The sequence below is a fragment of the Mustela nigripes genome, chromosome X (genome assembly GCF_022355385.1).
Source record: "Mustela nigripes isolate SB6536 chromosome X, MUSNIG.SB6536, whole genome shotgun sequence".
NCBI lineage: Eukaryota > Metazoa > Chordata > Mammalia > Carnivora > Mustelidae > Mustela > Mustela nigripes.
The window spans coordinates 56,356,435-56,367,073 of record NC_081575.1 but is presented as its reverse complement, the minus strand read 5'-3'; the positions used below and the strand labels follow the sequence as shown (position 1 = coordinate 56,367,073).

The following is a 10,639-nucleotide window of genomic DNA, read 5'->3' as shown; positions in this document are numbered from 1 at the left end:
CCCTCCTACACTGTTGGTGGGAATGCAAGCTGGTGCAGCCACTCTGGAAAACAGCATGGAGGTTCCTCAAAATGTTGACCTTAAATATTTTCTAATTCAGCCTTCTGTATGGTAATGTAGTCCCCTCTACGATAGGCACACTAAAGTGGCTATTTGTCTTCTATAACAATAAAACTCTGGATAAAGGAACCTAAGGCAATCATCCATTTCCAGGCAGCTCTCATTCAAGTTAAGGTACTTCCCTATGTCAAACACAAACCTGTTTCATAATAAGTTCTATCCTTTGGCCTTGTTTCTCTTGGCATTGCTACTGTGCAGAAAAATTCTATCCCTGGATAGAGTCAGATTCTGACTTCTCATTCTTGATAATGTATTTCTGTTAATACTGCCCGAGATTACATTTATTTTTATGTTTATGTTTGTTTTGAGTGTTCTTATAATCAGCCTTGCTTATAATCAGCTTTTGACCATGAAATAGTTAACTTGGAGTTCTCTAAAATTAATCAAACCTCGTTATATGGGCCACTGGTAAGCTATTTATTTTTCCAGTTGGTACTTATGTTTATGGACTTTTTTTTGGATTCCATTACAATTATGCCTCTTTAACTTAAATTTTGTTGATCTAGTCTATCATACCAGCTTGTTGATACCTAATTATGGCTGTTGATTCTGTTCACCATTGTACTTTTTTTTTGTACTTTTTTTTAAGGGGAATCTTTCTCTTTTATTAGATTAAAAAACAAATAAAACCTAGAGGAATTGAGGGAAAGAAATACAGAAAAGATCTGGGCAAAGCTCAGAGATGACAAAGTAGAGAAACAGAGAGAGGTGGGGGAACATTAAGAGCCCCAAGTCAGGCATGAAAGAGGTTTCTAAAGAGTAAAAATCTCCTTATTTGATGACAGTTTTCTGGTATAAGACTTGGGGCCCAGAGCCAAGGAGTGGCTCGGAAAGTGCTGAGGTAGTGGGCGGCAATCCATAGGCAGTGAGGTTCTATTTGTAGGCATCATTGATGATCTTGAAGCCTTGAGCAGTGAAATAGGGGAGGTCTGTGACAGGGTCTAAGTACAGGGCTGGGCAGTGGGTTGCAGGGAAGACCTCCCAGAGACCTTGGGGGCTGCCCTTGGGGAAACCATTACTCAAATGTCACTTCAGTCATTATCACTGAAAATTATGAATGCACAGGACAGTGAGAAGGAGGGTTGATGGGTCCAATGCTGGCACAGGGAGTCAGTGCAGAATCTGTGGGAGCAGGATCAAGTCCTTGCACATCCACAGTCTCTTCTTTAGGGTGTGGCTCCCCTACAGGCAGCACTGCTACTGAATGGTAGGTGATTATGGGCCCAGGGCACTTCTGCTTCTTCTGCACTTGCTTCTTTTTGTCAGCCTTGATCCACTCATATGTTTCTAGTAAATGAAAGTTGAGCTCTGTGATCTTGGCCTTTCTGAGCAGTGCCTCCTGGATCAGTAGCCACTCGCAGTGGGGACTGCTTTCACTGCTATGACTGGCCCTGCCTCTCCTGTACCCAAAGGAATGTCTGTCATGTATGCTCAGCTCAACACATGGAATTCTGCCAGAGCCATTTTCCTGTAATTCCTAGTGGCAGCAGTGCTTTCTCTTATCAGGCCTTCTGAGAGCTACTACCTGGAATGCTGACTTTTTGAGGTCTCAAGATCTTGAGAGGCTCCTTAATGCTTTGATGACTACTCAGCACTTACGTCTTGGTTTTTCTGCTTCTCTGTCACTGGATGGTTCATCCCCTTCATGGATGTCAAAGTCAGAATCCACCTAATCCTCTGTGTCTGACTGGTGCCCTTGATACTCATTATTTCCCAATCCCTCTGTGAAACCCCCATAAATCATCAGATAGAACTAATCTTCCTCCTGTGCCTCCAGGAACCCAGAAACCTGGTTCCTTATGGTCTTCTGGGGACCTGGTTGCCAGCCAAACTCATACCATCTACAGAAACTGCGTTCCTACCAGCAGCCCCTCCTCCCGGCGCCCTGTTCACTGTTGTAATTTTTATCTTTTCCAGCCTGAAGTCACCCCTAAGGTTTGTCTGCATTCTTAGAGAAATTTATGTAAGTCTGAATCTGAATCCTGACTCCACCACTGACTATTCAGATGACATTAAAGAGAATTCTTAATGGTGGGATAAATATTTGGTTGTATGAATGTACCATTACCAAATGTACAATTTCCATAATTTTTTTGAAATTTAATGTCATTCCAATTATCTTGCTATTGTAATCAGTGCTTTGTTGAAACACCTTGTACATAAATCTTTACATACATTTATAACTCTTTCCTTAAAATGAACTTCTGGAAATGGAACTGTATGTCAGAAGGCATAAAGAATACCAATACCATTGCCAAACTGACATGCATAAAGGTAGTATTCATTTAACAAAACTGTTTCCTGAATTCCTCTTGTCTGTGTATGAGGCACTGTGTAAGCACTGGGTAAAGTTTCTTAAATTTTCTTTAGCAATCTACGATAGTCATTCTCCTATATACTTGCTAATACACAGTTTTTTTTCTCCTTTTTATTAATCTTAGAGAGATGGTGATTTTAAGCTTACCTTGACACTATCATCTTTGAAGAGCTCAAAGTCTGGGTATTCCCGAAAATCTGTTTGTCTCAAATAGCTGAACTTACATATTTCTGAATTTAAAAATTTGTATTCTTTACTATATTATAGAATACACAGAATTCCTTGGTATTTATTGTGTTCCACAATACATTTTAAATAGAATTTAATTGAATTACTTTTCAAACAAAATTGGTGGCCAGCTAAGTGCTGGGGAATATTCCCAAGGATGGAATCCAATTTCTGAGGAACTTAAATTTATGAAGTTCTGGGTAACTTTATTCGGTTGTTATGGGTAACATTGTGTACACTGTAAAGTGAGTTTTGCCTCCTTTTAAATTTACTTAAAGCCTGTACTAAACCAAAACACTGTGAATGAGGTATTCTGGTTAATAGAATCTTCTAGTAAAGTTGTGGTTAACTCAGAAAATCCTTTTATAGTTCAACTCTTATTGTTAAACATCTTTTTAAAAGTTTCAGTATATTTCTACCTTATTAAGTACCATCTAGTAAAATAATTAAATATGTTAGAAAAATTTGCAGAGCCACGGGGTTATCATTTTTAAAATATTTTTATTTATTTGACAGAGAGTGAGTGAGAAACACAGTGAGAGAGAGAGAGCACAAGTAGGGGGAGCGACAGGCAGAGGGAGAGGGAGAAGCAGGCTTGCTGCTGAGCAAGGAGCCTGAGTGAGGGCTTGATCCCAGGACCCTGAGACCATGACCTCAGCCCAAGGCAGCCTCTTAACTAAGCTACCCAAGCACCCTGGAGATTATCATTTTTTTAAATTATGAAATTTTCAGTATTATATGTAAAATGGTGCATTTGCACTGTGTGTATACAATCAGCCATAGACATCATTACATGTTTCTTTTTAAAATATTTCTGTGATACAAGTTTGATTCACTGTTATTTGCTTGCTTTGACCCAAAAAAGAAAAACCCCCAAAATAACAACAACAACAACAAAAACAGAAGAAATACTGATTTAAGAGTTCTAGTTACTTTGGTTCAGTTTAAGTTAAATGTGGCTTTATATGGTTTTATAGCTTACTTAATCTAATTGTAATTTCTAAGAGAGTACAAATTGTATTTGTACAATATGTGCCATTTCAGCCCAGAGCCTCTAATCCATAGTAGGAATGTTCTTCCCTCAGTGAAGACAAAATTCTCAGAGTACAGTTGAAGTTCTTTTTTCCAGCTTTATAACTGACAAATAGGAGTTGAATATATTTAAGGTATACAGCATGAGGTTTAGACCTATGTATTACATTATAAAATTATCACCACAATCAAGCTAATTAATATGTCACCTCTCATAGTTAACATTTTCTTCTGTGTATGTGTGGGGGTTGTAAACACTTAAGATCTACGCTCTTAGCAAATTTCAATTCTACAACACAGTATTATTAACTATAGTCACCATCGTGTACTGTATTTCTGGAACTTATTCTTTAATTGAAACTTTTTACTCTTCAGCCATCACCTCCACATTTCCTTCTCCACCCATCTCTGGTAACCACTATTCTACTCTGTGCTTCTTTTTGTTGGTTGGTTGGTTTGCATTTTGGTTGTAAGTGAAATTGATCTTGCTTTCATTGGATTATTGGCATTTGTATTTTTTTTTTGTTGTTCAGGTATAATTAACATACAATGGTAAATTTGTTTCAGGTATACAGTGTAGTGATTCAACAATTCTGTACACTTGTGTGTTTGTGTATCTCACATCTTGTTTATATCTTATTTATTCATTCTTTAGTTGATGGACATGTTGGTTGCTTCCATATCTTTCCTATTGTAAATATTGCTACAGTAAACATAGGATTGCATATATCTTTTTGAATTAGTATTTTTGTTTCCTTTGGATAAATACCCAGAACTGGATTTGCTGGATCATATAGTTGTTCTGTTTTTAATTTTTTGAGGAACCTCCATACTGTATTCCACAGCGGCTGTACCAGTTTACATTGACATGAGGGTAGTGCATGAGGGTTCCCTTTTGTCCATGTCCTCACCAACACATTATTTCTAGTCTGTTTGATTTTAGCCATTCTGACAGGTGTGAAATGATATTTTGCTTTGCATTTCCTTGATGATGAGTGATGTTCAGCATCTTTTCATCTGTGTATTGGCCAACTGTATGTCTTCTTTTCAGGTTTTCTGCCCATTTTTAATTGGGTTGCTTGCTTTTTTGGTGCTGAGTTGTATAAGTTCTTTATATGTTCTAGATATTAACCCCTTATCAGATACATCATTTGAAAATATCTTCTTCCATTTAGTAGGTTACCTTTTTGTCTTATTGTTTGCTTTGCTGGGCAGAAGCTTTTTATTTTGGTGTAGTACCAGTAGCCTTATTTTTGCTTTTGTTTCTCTTGCCTTCCAAGTCACATCTAGAAATTTACTTCCACAGCCTGTGTCAAAGAGATTGCTGCTTCTGTTTTCTTCTAGGAGTTTTATGTTTTCAGGTATCACATTTAGGTCTTTAATCCATTTTGAGTTTTTGTGTGTATGTACTTTGAAAGAAAGAAGTCCCACTTCATTGTTTTGCTTGTAGCCATCCAGTTTTCCGAGCACCATTCATTGAAAAAATCTGTCTTTCCTCCATTATATACTCTTGCCTCCTTTGCCATAGATTAATTTATTTTGTAAATGTGCATTTGTCTCTAGGCTCTGTATTCTTTTCTTTTGATCTTTGTATCATTTTTTGTGCCAGTATTTTATTGTTTAGATTACTCTAGTCTTGTATCTTGAAATCTGACAGCATAATACCTCAAGCTTTGTTTTTTTTTTTTTTTTTCTTAAGATTGTTCAGCAAGGGGTGCCTGGGTGGCAGTCTGTTAAGAAGCTGACTCTTGGTTTTGGCTCAGGTTGTGATCTCAGGGTCATGAGATCAAGCCCCACATTGGGCTCCATGTTCAGTGGGGAGTCTGCTTAGGATTCTCTCTCTCTCTCTCTTTTTCTCCCTCCATCTCTCTGAAATAAATAAATCTCTTAAAAAATAGATTGCTTTGGCTAATAAGGTCTTTTATGGCTATATACAAATTTGGGGGTAATTTGTCCTAGTGCTATGAAAAATGTTCTTGGCACTTTGGTAGGGATTGCATTAAATCTGTAGATTGCTTTGTGTAGTATGGTCATTTTAGCAATGTTTGCTTTTCTAGTCTGTGAGCATGGAGTGTATTTCCATTTCTTTTTGTCAGTCATCTTCAGTTTCTTTCATCAATGATTCATAGGATTTGGAATACCAGTATTTCACCATCCTGGTTAAATTTATTACTAGGTATTTTATTACTTTTGGTTCAGCTGTCATTGGGATTATTTCCTTAGTATCTCTTTTGGCTACTTCATTATTAGTGCGTAGAAATGCAATGGATTTCTGTATATTAATTTTATATCCTGTGGCTTTGCTGAATTAACAGATTTAGTAGTTATTTGATGGTTCTTTAAAGTTTACTATATATAATATTATCATCTGCAAAGAGTGAAAGTTGTATTTCTTCCTTATCAGTTTGGATGCCTTTTATATCTTTTTCTTGCCTGATTACTATGACTAGGACCTCTGGTACCACATTGATTAAAAATGGTGGGAGTGGATATCCTTGTTTTGTTCCTGATCTTAAGAGGATAAGCTCTCAGATTTCACCATATAATATGATGTTATCTGTGGGCTTTTCATATGTGGCCTTTACTATATTGAGGTATGTTCCCACTAGACCTATTTTGTGGGGAGTTTTTATTGTAAATGGGTGTCTTACTTTGTCAAATGCTTGTTATACTTGTATTGATGTTATTGTATGGTTTTTGTACTTTCACATGTTGATGTGATAGATTACATTGATTTGTGCTTACTAAACCACCCGTGCATACTCGGAATAAATCCCACTTGACCATGGTGGGTGATTTTTTTCACACATTGTTGGATTCACTTTGCTAACATTTTGCATCTATGTTTATCAGAGATATTGGCCTATAGTGGGTGTGTGTGTGGGCGTGGTGTCTTTATCTAGTTTTGTTGTCAAAGTAATGGTGTCCTTGTAGAATGATTTTGGAAACTTTCCTTCCTTTTCTATTTTTTCGAATAGTTTGAGAAGAATATATATTAACTCTTTTTTAAATGTTTTGTTGGATTCACCTGTGAGTTCATTGGATCCTAGACTTTTTTGTTGCCAGATCTTTGATTACTGATTCAATTTCATTGCTAGTAATTGTTCTGTTTCAATGTTCTATTTCTTCCTGATTCAGTTTGTGAAGTTACATGTTTCTAGGAATTTATTCATTTCATCTAGGTTGTTCAAATTGTTGGTATATAATTTCTTATAGTATTCTCAATAACCTTTTGTATTTTGGTGGTGGTGGTTATTATTTCTTTTATTTCATTTCTGATTTTATTTCCTTGAGTTCTCTCTCTCTCTTTTTTTTTCTTTATAAGTCTTGCTAAAGATTGATCAATTTTGTTAACCTTTTCAAAGAAACAGGTCCCTGGTTTCATTGATCTATTGTAGGTTTTTTGTTGTTATTTATTTTCTAGTTCTGATTCATTCTTCTTCATCTAGTCTACCGTTGAACCCCTCTGGTATATTTTTCAGTTCAGTTATTATATTTTTCAGTTATGTGACTTCAGTTTGGTACTTTCTTATATTTCCTTATATTACTGACATTCTCACTGTGTTTATTGTTTTTTCCCCCCCTACTTTGGTGAACATGTTTATTAACCATTACTCTGAATTCTTTATCAGGTAGATTACTTATCGTTGTATCATTAGGGTTATTTTTCTGAGGTTTTCTCTTGTTCTTTCATTTGGAACACATTTCTCTTTATTCTCATTTAGCTTGACTGTCTCTCTCTACCTCTCACTCTCTCTTTTTTTTGTTTGTTTGTATGTATTAGGGAAAACATATGCCTAATTTGAAGCTAGACCTCAGGCAGCACCTTTGAAACCATAGAAATATTTATAGTTCTGTGGAGCCAAATTTTAATTTCTGTCGATCTCCAGAATATGAGATTTTGAGGTATCCCCAGGGTGATACTTGCCAAAATTGTGGCTCCGATGAATGTGTAAGTTCTTTCTGGGAGATCTCCTCAAAGTCAAAGTGGTGTACAAGAATGGCATTTCCCTGCTTATGTTCTAGGAAACACCTCATTAACCTATAGATATATGGGTAGCCTAAAGCCTGTTGCTAGACTGAAGCTCCAGGCTAAGTATATAGACCTATTTTTTTTTTTTTCAGAAGACTAGGGTTATGTTTTACTTTGCTGTCTGTGCAGTACCCTGGGTTGGACAACTGCCAAGTACTTTCTTTCCAATTTTTACATTTCCATAGTACTCTGGAAAGCCAGTCCCTTTGACCACCAAGCCCAGATGGTTGAGGAGTATCCTCTCAGTGAACAATGTATGCCCACTGGCTTTGGCTAGGCAGGTGGAGAGTATAGGGGGCTGGGCACATTCACTGGCTTTAAAAAGACAACAGGGAGGGTGCCTGGGTGGCTCAGTGTGTTAAGCCTCTGCCTTTGGCTCAGGTCATGATCTCAGGGTCCTGGGATCAAGCCCCACGTCGGGCTCTCTGCTTGGTGTTAAGCCTCTGCCTTTGGCTCAGGTCATGATTTCAGGGTCCTAGGATCAAGCCCCACATCGGGCTCTCTGCTTGGCTTCCCCCTCTCTCTCTGCCTGCCTCTCTGCATACTTGTGAGCTCTCGGTCAAATAAAAAATTTAAAATCTTAAAGACAACAGGGAAAATGTTTTGACTATCAAGCCTGTGGGCTTCAGGAATGCAATGGAAGTTTGTAGGAAAATGCTGTGACTGCTTTCATTTGCCAGCCTCAGCCAAGGAAGAAGGGATTGACACACTGTCCATGTTTACTGACTTTAGCTAGGGAGTGGGAAGGTGCTATGACTGTGCTAGCCTGCCCCAGCCAGGAGCTAGGTAGTGCTGCAACCACTGACAATTTCTGTCTTGAAGGCAGCGGGATAGTGCCACAACCATTCACCCTGCCTGTCTTACAAAGTCAGTGGGAAGTTGCCATGTCTCAGATCACCTACCTGTACTATCAGAGTAGGTGGAGAGTACAAAATTAGTGTCAGCATCTCTGTATCTGAGGAGATTTTCAACAGTCCCCTGCTTCTCCATCAAATGCTTTTAGGTAGGCATTTATCCTTTACATAGAATTTAGATGCTTTCAAACTACTGTTTTTTAACTGGCTCTCAGGTTGAGTGGGAAAAGGCCTTTATTTTTTTTAAAGATTTGTTAATTTGGGGAGACAAGATGGCAGGGGAGTAGGAGGAGGCGCCCTTTCAACCTGTACCCTAAAGTGAGCTGATTACCTTCCAAGGAACTCTGATCACCCACGAAATCAGACTGAGATCAGAATTATACACATCTGGATCTCTACCGGAACAGAAGACGCCAGTGGGCAGGTAAAGCGGAGTGGGGAAGTTGGACTGATATTGGAAGATAAACAAAAGGGGGAGGGAGCCACCAGAGGCGACCAGTTGGAAAGTAATATCCCAATATGGGAGTGCCCTGCACCTGGGGACCAGCATTAACTAGGGAGTCTGGTAGAAAGCACTCAAAAAGAGCAAAGGATCACCGGGGGGAAATTGTGGAAATCGGGGTGTTAGGGTCAGGGGCTTAAGTCCCCAGACCCAGGACAGCCACCCCTGGTGCAGAGCTAGAGAGAGTACAACAGCGAACCAGGTCTTGGTCCCTGAACAACCAGCGCTTCTGAGAGTGCCTGGCGCCCGGCTCCCCTGAGGGGCTGGGAGCCTCGCCAGCCAACAGAAGCACAGCCTTTTTGCAGTCCCCACGCAAGTACCCTGTCCTGCCATCAAGAGTCTGAGTCGTGCCCCACTCCCTACCCAGAGAGAGGTGCACAAAGGCACCAGCCTGGTACTCTCAGACCAGAAAGACCAGGCATTCCCAGCCCGGGCCAGCAGGAAAATCTCAGTGTGTGATCACTGCTTGGAACTTCTCTGGCAGTCTGGAGCTGCCCAGACAGCCTCCACTGCCTTGGTTTTGGGTACAAGCAAAAAATTCTGAGTCCCCAGGGACTGCGACTGGGAACCTGCTCTGCCAGCGGCCAAGGGGGGATTTATTTGGTCTTTGCAGCCAGACTGAGGCTTCTCTCTGAGAGGGAGGTCAGGGTGCAGTTTGCTTTCCTCTAAACCTACAAAAACCATCAAAAGCAGTCAAGGCAAGAGAGGAAAAACAAAAGTGAACAAATATAAAAACCTCCAGAGAACAAAAGCCTAAAAAAAACAGTTTCCTCAGAGCCCACCCCCTTGAGGGGGGCAGGAGGACTTAACTCAGAGAACATCATTGACTGAAAACCCACATGGCAGGCCTCTTCCAGAAAACCAACCAGGAAAGGAAAAAAAAAAAAAAAACCAAAAAGACGACAAGAGAACAACCACCACTACTTCACAGGACAATTTTTATTATTAAATCGATCCCACTATTCTGGCCATTTTTTATAGAGATAATTTTTTATTATTATATAGATAATTTTTTAACCTATTTACCGTCATGGTGAGATGTCCAGTACATCAAATTCCATAATAACCTTCTAACCTGAACTTTTTGATACATACACCTGTGTTTTCCTTTTGCACCTCTATTTTTTAAATTTCTTTTTCTTTAAATTTTAGTTTAGTCTAGTTTATACCTTTTTTACATTTTTTTTCTAATATTCATATAGAGTTAAACTTCAAGGTAATCCCTTTTCCCCAATCAATGCCACCCCTATAGGTAAACCAATTCCTAATCCCCCTTTATCTTCAGAAAGTTGAGTCCTTTAACAAAGATATCAAGATACATTCAAGAAGAATCAAAACAACCTTCCTCACCCCCACTGAGAATTTACAACCACTCTCCCATCTTTTTCTTCCACCAGTATTTCTGTGTTTTTGTGTTTGTCCTGATAGTATATAAATCTTATACTGCGGGTTCTTTTTGACGAGGTTCTTCCTTTATTTGCATATATATGCAAATATATATATATATATTTTTTTTTTTTCTCTTGTCATATACTTTTATCAGTCTTTTTGTT

General features: G+C 38.7%; 1 pseudogene; it reads right to left on the bottom strand.

The window, feature by feature from the left end:
* Window positions 1-6: 6 nt before the first annotated feature.
* On the bottom strand, window positions 7-8,720 carry LOC132007077 (vacuolar protein sorting-associated protein 72 homolog; annotated as a pseudogene).
* Window positions 8,721-10,639: the final 1,919 nt, after the last annotated feature.